The sequence below is a fragment of the Hemicordylus capensis genome, chromosome 4 (genome assembly GCF_027244095.1).
Source record: "Hemicordylus capensis ecotype Gifberg chromosome 4, rHemCap1.1.pri, whole genome shotgun sequence".
In the NCBI taxonomy this organism is placed as follows: Eukaryota; Metazoa; Chordata; class Lepidosauria; order Squamata; family Cordylidae; genus Hemicordylus; species Hemicordylus capensis.
Genome location: NC_069660.1, coordinates 194,413,639 through 194,428,855, shown reverse-complemented (window position 1 = coordinate 194,428,855; position 15,217 = coordinate 194,413,639). Strand labels below are relative to the sequence as shown.

Below are 15,217 nucleotides of genomic sequence, written 5' to 3'. Positions count from 1 at the left end.
GTTGGGTAATAGAACAAGTAACGTTAGCAGGTCAGCAGGCCGTTACGGGGGAAGGGAAATCAAATCTTATAGCTGTTTCCTCTTCCAGCTGCCCTACCAGCTCTTTGTACTTGGGGAACAGTGCCAACTACCCAGAGAATAGGTAGTCACCTTGCTCCTTTGTAACACCAGGTCAGTCCAGAATAAATCAGAAATTATCCATGATCTGATTATGGATGAAGGGGTTGACTGGGTTGGGGGAGGCTGGTGGCCCAGTATGGTCCCAGCTTCTCCCTCCAGGGTACTCTGTTTAGGAACAGGTAAGGGGACATGGGTGGGGAGGTGGAGTGGCTGTGGACTGTAAGAATAACATCTCCCTTACCAGGATCCCGGTTCAAGTATCTGGTCATATCGAGTACGTGTACTTAAGTCTGGGGACCAGGGATAGACTGGGACTTCTGTTGGTGTACTGATCACCACACTGCCCAACAGAGTCCCTAACTGAGCTCAGGGGGCTGAAGCAGTGAGATAGATGACTGGAGTGCAGGTGGAGAAAGACTCGACTTGAATCAGACAGATCAAGTCATGGACCACATTTGAAGACTGTGCTCTGGCAATATGTATAGCAAAGAAGGGATTCTTTTCTGTCCATATTGTACCCACAAGCTCGTATCTGGAGCAGAGTTGTTCAGGGTTGTGAGTGGGTTAGTATATGCCCCTCCTTTCCTGAATCAGGATTTGGATCCATCAATACCTGCTGTGATATTTTAAATGAGTTATTTGTGGACAAACTATCTTGTATTCAGGGCAACTTAGACTCAGATCCCACAATTACTGCAGCGACTGATGCAGAGGTGTCCAGCAACACCTCTTATGTGGTTAGGCTGGATCAGTTCCAATTTGTGACTCTTGAGGAAGTGGCAAGCTGCTTGGATCAGTATGGCCTATCACCTGTTATCTCAACCTTTGTCCAACATGGCTTATATTATCTGGCAGGGAGGTTGTTTTAGAAGGCCTGGTAGAGTTTGTAAATGCATTTCTGAGGTAGGGAAGGATACCTCCTTGTCTTAAGGAAGCAATCATTAGAAGCCTGCATTGGATCCTTCTAATTTAAGCAACCATAGACCTGTAGCAAACCTTCCATGGCTGGGCAAGGTAATTAAGAGAGTGGTGGCCTCCCAGCTCCAGACAGTCTTGGAGGAAACTGATTTTCTAGACCCATTTCAAACTGGCTTTCAGGCGGGGCTATGGGGTGGAGACTGTCTTGGTTAGCCTGATGGATGATCTCCAATTAGGAATTGGCAGAGGGAGTGTGACTCTGTTGGTCCTTTTCGATCTCTTTGTGGCTTTCAATACCATAGTATCCTTCTGGAGCATCTGAGAAGATTGTGGGTGGGAGAAACTGCTTTGATGTAGTTCTGGTCCTACTTTTGGGCAGATTCCAGATGGTATGGCTTGGAGACTATCACTCTTCAAAATATATATGCTGTCCCTCAGAAGTGTTCCCTGTAACAGGGATTCCCAGATGTGGTTGACTTCAAATCCCTGCATCCCCAGCTGCAATGCCCTTTGGCTCAGGATTATGGAAATTGTGTCAACATCTGGAATACCCTGTTATAGGGAGTACTGTCCTCCAGGGCTCCATACTGTCTGCAATGCTTTTTAACATCTACATGAAACTGCTGGGAGAGATCATCAGGAGATAGGATGCAGGGTGTTATCTGTATTCTGATAACACCCAAATCTATTTCTCCATGTCAACATCATCTGGAGAAGGAATACCCTCCCTAAATGCCTGCCTGGAAGCAGTGATGGGCTGGATGGTATAACAAAGTGAGACTGGTATAACAAAGTGAGACTGAATCCAGATAAGACGGATATACTTACTGTGTGGGGTGGGCACTTAGGAGACTATTTTAATCTGCTGGTTCTGGATGGGGTCACACTTCCCCAGAAGGAACAGGTACACAGTCTGGGAGTGCTTCTGGATCCACACCTCTCCCTGGTATCCCATGTTGAGGTGGTAGCCAGAGGTGCTTTCTATCAGCCTTGGCTGATACTCCAGCTGCACCTGTTTCTTGAGATGAACGACCTCAGAACAGTGGTACATATGCTTGTAACCTCCAGCCTGTCTGGTGACCATGGAGGGATGGGCCTTCTCTGTTGCTGCCCTGAGACTCTGGAATGCACTCCTTGTTAAGATAAGAGCCTTCCCATCTCTGAATTTTTTTAACATATCCTTAAAGCCTTATCTTTTCACCCAAGCTTTTTAATTTAACTGTGATTTGTTAAAGGAGCTGGCTATGTTAAGCCTGGGGAAGATAAAACTAAAGGAGGATATGAAGGAAGTCTTCAGATATCTGAAGGGCTACCATATTGAAGGAGGAGTGGACATGGTTTTTGTGCCTGAGAGCAGGACAAGGCTCAATGAGTTGAAATTACAAAGAAATACATTCAGACTAGACACTAGGAGGGGCTTACTCATCCATAAGAACTGTTCAACAGGGGAATAGCCTGCCTTGCTCAGTGGTGAGTTCTTCCTCACTAGAGATTTTCAGACAGAGGCTGGGTGGTCATCTGTCAGAGATGCTGTAGGGGCTTCTTGCAGTGATCAGGGGTTTGGACTAGAAAACTTCAGGGTCCTTTCCAACTCTAAACCATATATGATTCTTTGAACCTGCACACTCAGGTTGACTGTGAACAAATTGTAACTTGCTCTCTTTCTGTTTCTAATTCTAGTTTTTTGTGCTGCAAGAGAAGTCAGTTAAAGTTTTTTAGTGCCAATCTGAAATGCTCCTCCCACTTTACTCACCATACTCTTTCATACCCCAAAAGCACTTTCTAATTTCTCCACTACATCTGTGAATGGAGAGAGATGGCCAATTCTGGCAATTTCTTGGATGTCCCTGAGAATATCTGAGAAAGTTCTCAGCTTATTGTTACTTGTCATCCTCCACCCACCCCTACCCAGAATTCCCATCATAATGATACTCCAGCATGATCAGTGCTGCCACTCCTGCCTACAAAGGCATGGTGTGGACTCAAAACAAAACAAAACAAAACAAAAACCACCTGCTGCTGCCTCCACCAAACACTACCAAAGAGTGGTAAGCCAACCCCTCAAACTGTACAAGAAGCATTGTACAGGGCAAACACATTTCCCTGTTTTATCCCCAGACCCTTCAATTTATTCAGATTTCGCCAAACCTTGTTTAAAGAGCATTATCGGGTCAGCTGTAGTTAAAGAAAGTTCAGCATTATTGGGGGAGGCGTTTTGGTAGCACCATGTGAAGCAATTAAAAGGGGGACTTTCAAAAGCCCTGGGACATGCATAGTCCATTTGAGTGTTCATAGCCCTGGACACTCTCATTTTACACTTCCCCAAAGTTCCTTAAGAATTCAGTTTCCCTTCACCAGAAGAGAAATAAATGTGCTTTGAATTCATTCACTCATTAAATGAAACATAACCTTATTTACACATTATTTTTCATACTTGTACGACAAGTGTGCATAGGTACAGATCTGTACACAGGTACAGTTATTCACATGTACTGCTGAATGCAGATAAAGCAACAGACTTCCTATTGGTACCATGCATTTGAGGGGTTCACTTTTAAATGAAGTCATTCACACAAAAATATGTGTGAATGTATAGACATCTTAACATTGATACAGCATAATGTTTCAGAAAGGCTCTAGGTGACTACAGATCTGTTCATTTGAATGGCCGAGCTAACATTAAAGGCAAGTGTAATTTAAGATGTGAATAGAAATAGTAATAATATAAAAAGCAATCTGGGCTCACAAACAGAAACATGGCAGACTAATTTGCTTTTCCTTTCAAGAAAAATTGCAATAGGAATTCAGTCAACCTGAACTTTAGCAAAGGATCTGATACAGAGCAAAGTAAGAAATTGCTATTTCTATTAGGAAAGATGGGCCTCAACACAGTGGGAAATTCTAAAAGTAGCCTGTGGAGCCTCTCAGGGCCAGTCTTGGAATCTATTCCATTCAATTTTGGGACATAATATATTGATTGAGTTTGTACATGGGAAGAAGGGCTTGCCAATAGGGATGTGCACGAATCAATTTTTAAAAAAGTTTGTACCTGAATTGAAACACCCCCGATTTGTTTTGGGTCTGAATCTGAAACCCCCCCTCCCCGAATTTTCCAAATCCGGACAGATTTGGATCAAAAAAAGGGTTGTGGGGCCAAAAAGAGGTGTGTGGAAGTGCCCAATAGGTGGAAGCTACCACCCAGATTTCAAAGAAATTGGGCAAAGGGGTGATTTTTAAAGGATTTTTGAAGTTTTCCCATAGGGAATAATGCGGATCCCAGCAATCTTATAGCTCCATGTGCAGGGCACCGAGGTGGCCCAGAGTGGTGGGTGGTAATGCCCAATGGGTGCAAGTAAGCTACCACACATATTTCAAAGGAAATATGGAAATCTTTAAGCTTTTTCCCATAGGGAATAATGGGAATTTCAGCTTCCTTCGTTATAACTCTGTGGGGCGGGGGTGGCACCAGGATGGCCCAGGGCAGGTTGTGGTGGGTGGTCCTCATTATGCCTCATTGTGGTGGGTGGTCCCCATTATTCATTGTCATTGAAAATGAATCCACTCTCATTTGCTACCAGCTAATCTACACTCAGAATAGGGATGTGCCTGGTCCGGAGCAATCCGGCCCGGCCCTGAAAGGGGGCCTTTCTTATAGGGCGGGTAGGGCTTACTTACCCCTCCCGCCTCTTTGCCCCCTCCAGCACCTGTATTTCACTGTGTAATTGGGGCGCTGGAAACCAGCCGCCCCTGCCACCCCCCCGCGAGCGGATTAGGGCCAAAAGTAAGCTACTGCCACCGTCGCCCTCCCTCCCAGCCGCCCGGAGGGCGGGCGACGGTGGCAGTAGCTTACTTTTGGCCCTAATCCGCTCGCGGGGGGGGCAGCGGGGGTGACTGGTTTCCAGCGCCCCAATTACACAGTGAAATACGGGCGCTGGAGGGGGCAAAGAGGCGGGAGGGGTAAGTAAGCCCTCCCGCCCTTAAAGGAAGACCCCCCACCCGGACCCGGACCGGCCAGATCCGAACCAGTCCAGACAGTTCGGAGGCCTTTCGAATGGCCTCCAGACCGGTTCGGACACACCCCTAACTCAGAACACCTCAAAAACAACAAAAACCAGTACCCCATGGGTATGGGGGTTGTTGGCACCCTATGTACACTACAGCAACACTCACTCTGAGCCACCCCAGTGCCCCCCAAGTGGAGTTATAGGGCTGCTGAAATCCCCATTATTCCCTATGGGAAAAAAGCTTAAAGACACACAAACTTCACAAATTCTTTAAAAATTACCCCTTTGCCAAATTCCTTTGAAATCTGGATGGTAGCAGGTACCCATTGGGGCACTACCACCCGACCCACTCTTCTGCCCTCAAAGCCACTTTTCTACCCCAAAGACGTGCAAAATTCAGAAATTCTTTAAAAATCACCCCTTTGCCCAATTCATTTGGAATCTGGGTGGTAGCAGGCACCAATTGGGGCACTACCACATGACCCATTGTGGCAGTCCTAGGAGGCACCCACAGGCAGAAATGGGCACTGTCTGTCCCCATTGTCCCATAGGGTGGATGCAGCATACGCCAACAACAACAGCAGAGCTTTGCAAAGAACAAGGTTTCCAAAGGTCATGCACATCCACTGTGTCACTTGCCACATCCACTGTGTCCCACCATCCCCCCCCCAGAAATGCAATTGATCTACACACAACAGTGTGAAACAATAACAAAGAAATGCACTGTCCCACACGCCCCCTCCCAATGCATGGTAACAGCAGCAGCCAGCAACAAGTAAGCAAGTGTGATATCAGACATGCAGGGGACTAGGGCAGCAGACTAGGGCCAACAATAGCATCATATGTGCCCTGCCCTCCCTCCCCCAAGCATTTTATCAACAAGCAACACACAACTACATCTGTGGCACCTGGCCATAAAGGCGGGTTAAGTAAGGATGCAAAACAACATTCTGCCAGTGGAACAGAGAGGTTTGGTCCCCCTCCGACCTACACAAGTAGAAGGGTGACGATGACAACAATGGCACACAATCTTTTGGTGATTTTTTTTTTTTAAACCAAAACATTTCTGCAACGGATTGGAGCCTGTGGCACCAGCACAAGCTATTGTAGATGCAAGCAATCTTTGAATAAAAATGCTGATGATGCTACAAGTCACAATCTGACCCAATCTGCATTGCAAAGAATCTGCATTGCAAAGAAGTCCATACACAGAGAGAGAAGAGAACCTGTCCTGTGCCCATCCATGAGGTCCCCAAAACACAGGCACAACAACAAGCCAAACCAAGGCATTTGAATTGCATAATATATATAGTATACTGCTAGACTTGAGATTATGTAGGGGGAAAACATAGTATACCTGTGCGTGCGTGCTCTGCAAAAGGGTTAGTGGGTTTGGGTTCTGGTCACCACATCTTAAAAGTTCTGGTCACCACATCTTAAAAAGGACATTGTTGAACTGGAGAAGGTACAGAAGAGGGCAACCAAGATGATCAGGGGCCTAGAGCACCTTTCTTATGAGGCAAGACTACAACACCTGGGGCTTTTTAGTTTAGAAAAAAGACATCTGTGGGGAGACATGATAGAGGTCTATAAAATCATGCATGGCGTGGAGAAAGTGCAGAGAGATTCTTTTCACTCTCACACAACACTAGAACCAGGGGTCACTCCATGAAATTGATTGCCAGGAGGTCTAGGACCAACAAATGGAAGTACTTTTTCACACAACACATGATCCACTTGTGGAACTCTCTGCCACAGGATATGGTGACAGCCAACAACCTGGATGGCTTTAAGAGGGGTTTGGATGACTTCGTGGAGGAGAGGTCTATCAGTGGCTACTAGTCGGAGGGCTGTGGGCCACCTCCAGCCTCAAGGGCTGGGTGCCTCTGAGTACCAGTTTCAGGGGAGTAACAGGAGGAGAGAGGGCATGCCCTCAACTCCTGCCTGTGGCTTCCAGTGGCATCTGGTGGGCCACTGTGTGAAACAGGATGCTGGACTAGATGGGCCGTGGGCCTGATCCAGCAGCACTGTTCTTATGTTCTTATGTGGGTTAAAATTTTGGCCATGGCCTCAGAATGCTATGTGCTCTTTAAGTCTGTGTGACAGACATTTGTGAGGGCACCAGCAGCAAGCTCATCCTTGGCCACGGCTGGGGATAGGTGGGTTCATATGTGTATGTGCTGCAGCTTCAGTCACAGTCCTTCCATGGGTGGAAAAAAAGCAAAGCAAAGTCTCAGACAACAAACATTACATAGACAAGTGAAGGTCACATTACAAAACAGAAATGCATGAACAATAACTCATTGTCATCACGTCATCAGAATCATATTTTTAACACATTGACATTCATCATTTTCATTTCGGCATCAATTCAAAATGTCAATGAAAGCAATTCTTTCATATCAGCATCATGCCTGCATGCATCTTCCAAAAAAACCCCTCCTGCCTCCCCCCACCCAACCACAGCCTCTGTGGATTGGTGGTGGTGGTGCTGGGCCATAGTGGTGCCAGGCCAGGACATATCACACACATCCGTCATGGGCCTCATGGTGTCATGCATGGTTGAAATGAATCAAACAAACACTATTCAACATTAAAAGGAAACAAATTAAACCCTCTGTGACAGTGTGCTCCCCTTGTGTGTGTGTGTTTTGACATAAACATGTGTGAGACATAGCATCCCAGAAATGATGCCTGCACATGCATCAACCTGCCTCTGTGATGGACGATGTGCCGCTTCTGCCTTCCGGCCCTCAGGACTGGGCAAGTGGGTGCTCCTGCAAGAGGGAGGGATCCACAGATGTATGCTGCTAGGAGTAACTGCAACTCCCATTCTCCCTAGTCTCGATGGTGGCCAGCCATTACAATCGTGAGGAATGGGAGTTGTAGCCTCTCTCAGCAACATCTTGATGCAGGGAGCACTCACTTGTCCTAGCCCTGAGTGCCAACACACAAGTAGTGCCCCATCTCACCATTCTCAGGCTGGCAGTGCGGCGGTGCCTGTGTGCGTCTATGGATGTGTCAAAAGCAGTAAGGGGCAGAGACTGTAACACATCTTGGTTGGGATGAGCTGTTGTGGTGTGGCAGGTGCTGCATAGTGGGGTGACATGAGTCACTTACCCTCCACGGCCAGCTTGTGTTAGCCCAGCAGCAGGAGGTTGGCCTTCAAGAAAACCAGCTGCTCAACTAACTCATCACCCAGACGTGAGCATAGAGGGGTCACTACATCCCCGGCCATGGAGAACAACCTCTCGCTCAAGACACTGGTTGGCAGGCAAGAGAGGAACCAGCCATCAACAGTTGCTGTTCGGCCAAACATGGCAACAAATTGCCCAAAACTGACACGGCTGTGTCTCCTGGCCTTCTGGCTCCTGCAGGTAGAGCAGAACAGACTGCTCAGGACAGCTGCAGGGAGCGACAGGCTCCTCCTGTCCCCCTGGCAAGGAACCAAAGGAGACCTCTGTGAACTACTGGGTGGCGGAGCGCAGAGGTGGCACTGGCTGCTCCATTGGTACCACTGCCAGAGAAACTGTACTGCTGCACTGGGAAGAAGTGGTGGTGGTGGCAGTGCTGCTGGGGTGTGTGTGGAATGTACACTGCTTGGCTGCACACCAGCCCCCTCCTCCTGGTTGTCGTCTGCACCTAGGCTCTTCTCCTCTGCATGCCTGACGTGCTCGACCAGGAGGTCCCTCCACCTGGGCAGCTGGGCAGGGGTGACAGCTCTGCCTTTCATCCTTGGGTCACAGATGCATGCCAGGACATGCCATGCAGATGCACCCAAGGGTGTTGTGAGCCGTTCCACGACCCTAGTCCTCAACTGAACTGCCAGGCTGCATCCCCAGTGCTCAGAGTGGCCTGGAGATCACCCATGGTCTTCTTGAGGAGAAGCCTGGCTGAGCAAAGCTGCCTCAGTACACAAACTGTTCGTGGCAGCATAGAACGGCTTGAGTAATAAGACCAGCTCAGAAATGAGCTTCCAGTCCACTGTGGACAGGTTGCACACATCCAAGCCACTACACCTTGCCAGACTGTGGATGGCTCCCTCTTGCTCCTGCAGGCGCTGGAGCAAGAGAAAGGTGGTGATTCACCGGGTAGGAACATCCTGGGGGGTCAGGTGTTCAGGCAGGCCCAGCTCAATCTGCCTGGCCTTGAGCAGGCACCTTGCCTTTTTGCTCCGGTGGAAGTGGCCAGTAATCTTGTAGCACTGCTCCACAAGAGAAGCCATGGAAGCAGAAGGTTCTGGGGTGGGAACTCAACCTAATCTCTACTGGCTCTTGGACTTCACCTCCTTAAGCCCAAGCACATCCTGCACCACCAGGTTTAAAGTGTGTGCAAAGCAAGCGATGTGTACAAATTGAACGTGTCTGGCTACCTTACTAATGTTGGCTGCATTGTCAGTGACCATGAAGTCTCAGCAGAGGTTTGGGTTCCCAGCTAGACAAGTCCCCACCTGTTGGTCCATGATCACCGACAACTCATCCGACCTGTGGTCTATGTCCATCGCCTCCACATGCAACTCTGCTTGCCTGCCTGGGAACAGGGGCATACCTAGGGTGGGGCACGCAGGGCACATGCCCCGGGCACCATTTGAAGGGGGGCACCATTTTTTAAAATTTACTTTTTAAAAAAAAATGGCCACTGAAAACAAAATGGCCACAGCACATGCTCAAATGGCCTCTGTGAGGCCCTAGGCCATGCCAGGCCTCGCAGAGGCCATTTGAGCATGCGCGGTGGCCATTGTGTTTTCAGTGGCCATTTAAAAATATATATATATTTAAAAATGGCCACCACCCATGCTCAAATGGTCCCTGCAAGGCCCTAGAGGCCAGCGGGGGGAGAGGGAACCTCTGCAGAGTCCCCCCATGGCCTTTTTGGAAGCCCCCTAAAGGGGCTACAGGTGAAAAAATTAATTTAATATAATATAAGTCACTGTACACATATTCAGTTTGGCACTATGTACAGAGAATCGGGGCTTGTGAATACTGAGCTGAAGCTTATGAGCTAGGATTGTATTCATTTGCTCTTACTTTGCTTCTTGTGATAAGTGAGTTACATGTGATGGCTATTAATGGTGAGTTTGTATTTGAATCAGTGTGAAATCCTTAGTATTAAGGCCCACTGGGAGTTTTTTGCTCTCTTTCTCTCATTTTCACGATCTTTCTGAAATACGAGAATATATTCCAAGCAGTGACACAATTTACTCTGCATTTTCAGAGTATCTGAGAAAAATCAAATTCTCCATTTATTTTTAAAACTTATGTAAGAGTGATGTTACAATGCACAGTAGACAATTAGGCAGGTGCTTCTGTTTAGTTTTCCAAGTACACCTCCACATAGTATTTGGGTATTTCATGAGCCCCAGCATACTGAAATTTGTAGTTTTCCAGCATTTTTTGGTCTGGCTACGTCCACTGCTAAATAGTTTTTGAAATATTAAAAGATTAACTAGCTTGACTTGTATTTTTGAGCTGATAATATGGTAATGTTTTCTGAAAGATGGGTGTCAGATGTCTGGACAGGGGGCGCAATTTCAGTGCTTGCCCTAGGCGCTATTTTCCCTAGATACGCCTCTGCCTGGGAAGAGATGGATACAGCTCCAGCAGAGCCAGATGTCCCCTCAACCTCATGTCCCCACTAGTGGGCTGTCAGGGACATGTAGGCAGTGTGCAGCCCACTGCGGCTCATCCAAAGATCTGCAGTGAAGTGCACACTGGTGCTGGGCCAACACAGCCTCCCTGCATGCATGGTACAGGGAGGGCACCACCCTCCTACTGAAGGTGGTGCATGGGGGGATTTTGTACGCTGGGGCAAGCAGCTGGAGCAGATGGTGGAAGCCGACATTCTCCATGATATTTAAAGGTAGATCATCCATAGCCATCATCTCCCCAATGGCCCGGATAATAAGATCTTTGGGGGGCAATCAGACCGCTTCCCCAAGGCTGCACCCACTGCTCAGTCAGCTTTCCCTGCCTAGGAGCAGGAACCACTGACTGCTTGCTGCTAGTGCTAGAGGAGGCACTTGGCCTAGTGCCACTACCAGCAGAGGCTTGGACCCCCAGGTCCTGCCACTGCAGGTACAACAGCAGACTGAAGTGCGGAAGTGCTTAGGGTCCTTGCCCCTGCTAACAAGTGCCGTGAAAAACCCTCCCCCTACCTGGCACTCTTCTGCCCCTCCCAGCCATCTATTTTGGGGCTTCTTTTTAAAACCCTGACTTAAAATAATTTTTTTAAGGAATTGGGGGGCAAGGGGCAGAAGTGGGGTGAGTATCTCAGGGCAGGAGACACTCAGTTGGGAGAAGGGCCAAGAACAGGGGCTGGGCTGACTTCAGCGGAGTGTGCCTCCTTCAGTTGGGGGTTGGGGTGGGTGGTAAGGGAGGAGGCTAGAGTCTGTGCCCACTCAGAGCCCATAGGCCACTGGGCTGGGCACTAGGGAGGGAACAGACACAATAGGTTGCTGTTGCTGGACTACTGGCCTGGGGTGATGGCTGAAGGCTTTGCTTGTTTAAAGCAAAGTTGGGGGTGAGTGGGTGGAAAGGGAGGAAGCTGGAGTCTGTGCCCACTGCCCACTCAGAGCCTATAGGCTGCTGGGCTGGGCACAGGGAACAGACACAATATAGGCTGCTGTTGCTGGACTACTGGCCTGAGGTGATGGCTGGCTGAAGGCTTTGCTTGTTTAAAGCAAAGTTGGGGGTGGGGAGGGTAAATGGGCACAATGAGGAGGCTGGAGTGTGTGGCACTAGAGCCTGTAGGTTGCTGGGCAGAGAATATTAATACTAATATATATTATGGGCCCAGAGAGCTGGACGACAGGCTTCTGTTTTTTTAAAATTAATTAAATAAATAAATCTTTGGAATGGAAAAAAAAGACATAATTGTTTTTTTAAACCCACAAGGCTACGCTACCCTTCTAACCACCTACTAGTACTAGCTAATGGTGATCCCTTCCACAGACAGAACCCCTATTTAAACTTCTTCTAAACTACACTCCCTGCTAACTGGGCAAAGAGGCACCTTTTACCACGGTGATTCTCTTTATTTAGTAGGGGGAGAGTAATAGGCCCTATACACCCCCAGCATAGTAACTCCAGTGACTGTTGCTGGTGTCTATCTTGTGTTTCTTTTTAGAATGTGAGCCCTTTGGGGACAGGGATCCATCTTATTTATTTATTTATTATATCTCTGTGTAAACCGCCCTGAGCCATTTTTGGAAGGGCGGTATAGAAATAGAATTAATGATGATGATGATGATGATGATGATGATGATTTTAAAAAACAACACAACTTTTTAAATTCAATTGCAAACCTAAACCTCCCTCCAAACAGGAAAACATCCCCAAGAATACACAATTCCAGAGATATGTTTGTGTGTGGTTGTGTGTGTGTTAAATGGGTACTACTCACTCAGTCTAAGGCTTCACCCACATTGCGTCCAGTCTGGTCTCTGAGAGGTCTGGTCTCTGAGAGTCTACTTTCTCCTTCAGTTTTCTTCAGTCTTCAGATGGGAGGGTGCGGGCTGGGTCAAAAGCCTGGAAAATTGGGGTGGGGGTGGGGTGGCTGGCTGGCCAGGTGGCCAATGGCTGCAGGAGCTCTGGGGCTGGGGGCTGGCACAGGCAGGTAGTGATTCTCCCAGCAGCAGGAAGTGGGTGAAAAAAAGAATCAGATAGAATTCTTTTTTCTTCTCTAGAATTCTCTTTTTCTCTACAAAAAAGCAATGAATGCAGCAGAGAATCCCAGGCTGGCACAGACACTGGCAGGCTGGGTGGCACTGGCAAGCAAGGCAGGCTGGCAAGGCAGAGCAATAGGCAGCAAAGCAAAGCAAAGCAACTCCCTCTCTCTCACTCTTTCTCTCTCCCTCCCTCCCCCTCCCCTCCCCCTCCCCCTTACTTATGAAAGAAGTTCTGGGGTCAACCTTCTGCTAGGTTAATTTCCTTGTAAGGAGAAAGCTTTAGGGTTCCCCCTCACCCAGTCTCTCTCTCTCTCTCTCTCTCTCTCTCTCTCTCTCTCTCTCTCTCTCTCAATTGAACATCCAAGAGCAGGCAAATAATGCCATTCTGTAAAGCTATTGATCTCCACAAATACAAACAATATGCCAAGAAATACAGAATTGTAGAATGTTAGACTTGGAAGGGATCTCGGAGGGCTTCTAGTCCAACTCAGTGCAGGAAAGTGCTACAGCATCCTGACAGATGGCCATCTAGCCTCTGTTTGAAAACCTCTAGTGAAGGAGAGGCTACTACCACTGCATGAGGCAGACTGTTCCACTGTCAAACAGCTCTTACGGTTAAGAGCACCAACAAAGGGTGCTCTTGCCAGTCCGCAACACGCAAGTACTCTTCTGTTTGGCTACTTTCCGTTACGGGCTCTGCATGAACTTTTCCAGGGAGGTGAGGAAAGTACATACATACAAATATGTGAAAGTGTGTATGTATGTATGTATGCACAAACATATGTATGTACAAATATATGGCCAGGAATCCAAGGGGAGGTGTAAATGTTGTGGATGCCCATGCATTCAACCTGCCAAAATTGTTTCTCTCCCCACCAAAAAAACTCCTGCTCCCTCTGACTAAAGGGGGGGGGGAGTGGTATCCAAAATGTGGTCGCTACCAGCATTGCAAAACCATCAAGCTTCATTTAAGGAAGGTGCTTACCAGGGGTGTAGCAAGGTTGGAGTGGGCCCAGAGACAAGATTTTAAAATGCCCCCCCCCCAAGTCCAGGGCCTCCGCACACCCCAGGCCCCCAAGGATTTAAGTCTGATATTCCAAAATAAGTATGCTGCCTGCAAATACATTTCACTGAATACACACACACACGTCACAATATATAGTGCTATACATTGAGTACTATACATTTGTATTACTTTTAATGCCTAGAACACACTAGAAAGCTGAATTATTAAAATGGGCCCCTCGCTGCAGATTAGCAAAGGAGACTTTCAACCATGCAGGGTGAACCTATGTTTGTTTTCTCAGTCAAGTTTGATTGCAGGAGGTTTTTCACAGGAGGCTTTTAAAGCCCTTTAACACACCTCTCCTCTGGAATGGAGGTGCTGCATTCACATGTTGGCCAGATTTACCCTGAAGTCCCTGCAAGTTATTGGGGAGCAGTTCACACACAAGAAAAATAAAATAAAAGCACCACACATGCTTCACAGTTCTCACTCAGACCTTCTGGGTTGCAAAACAACTTGAACATAAGTGCATTTATAAATGAATGAATGAATAAATAAAATTAATAAAATACTGTTCCAGAAGTTTTTGCAATTTTCTGCCATGAAACAAGCCACTTATAGGACTTTTTAGATAGTTTTTTTTAAGTCAGCAAATTTTCCAAGCTGTTTCAAAATAAATATTCAGAGACTTCTCGGTCCCTCCCCCCCCCCATATCCAAGCCCTATGGCAAGCAGATCCCTATATATGATGGGGGGGGGGGAAAGGTAACCACAAAAAGGAGTTCACACTCTACCTGGCAAATGCTGGTCTGGGTTAAGCAGTGCAGCAAGGGGTCTTCTGCTGCAGAGAACACTCTGGCTGCCTCCTCCTTCCTGGCTTGCTTGGGCCCTACTCGAGTTCAGGCTTCACTGCGGCCTACACGGAGGCCTCCGTGGAAGCCCCGCCCACCCGCCGATCAGCTGAGAGGCGGGAGAAAAGGAGCTCATTGCAGCTTGCCTGCTGCTTCGATTGCGGGCCAGCAGAACAAGCAGGAGAGACGGTGAAGAGGGCAAGTGGCTGAGAGGCTATGGGGCTGGGCAGGGGGCAATGGGGAGTCACATGAGGTGCCTCTGGGGTGCCCCTCCAGGCAGTGGGGCCCCCAGACAACTGTCTCCCCTTGCCCTATCATTGTTACGCGCCTGGTGCTTACTGAAGAAGCAACTTTAGCGAACAAGAGCCTAGAGAAAATGTCTGTTGTTCATTTGCAGGCCATAACACCAGTAGAGCCTTCAGTGGGATTTCAGCAGTATATCTGCGTGCAAGAGTAAATCCAAATGAACACAGTGGAACTTCTATCTGAGTAAACCTGCACAGAATTGTGCAAATGGTTTAAAATTTGTAGACATTAAGTAATTAAGAGTACCTCATGACAAGGGTTAACTGCTTTTGGATGAGGGTTTGTCATTCTGCTTCTTAAAAGTCACCCGAACAAGTTAATAGTCTATAAATAAGTGCACATAGTC

At 47.7% G+C, this 15,217-nt stretch overlaps 1 long non-coding RNA gene across 2 annotated transcripts in view; it reads right to left on the bottom strand.

The window, feature by feature from the left end:
* The window catches only part of LOC128325093 (uncharacterized), a 120,359-nt gene extending 105,763 nt beyond the window's left edge, over nt 1-14,596 (bottom strand). Inside the window, exon 1 of one of the 2 annotated variants that reach the window (XR_008307254.1) lies at nt 14,509-14,596. This is a non-coding gene — a long non-coding RNA (uncharacterized LOC128325093). The remainder of the gene's footprint in view (nt 1-14,508) is intronic. The other variant, XR_008307253.1, reaches the window with a different exon arrangement.
* Between the last annotated feature and the right edge of the window lie 621 nt (nt 14,597-15,217).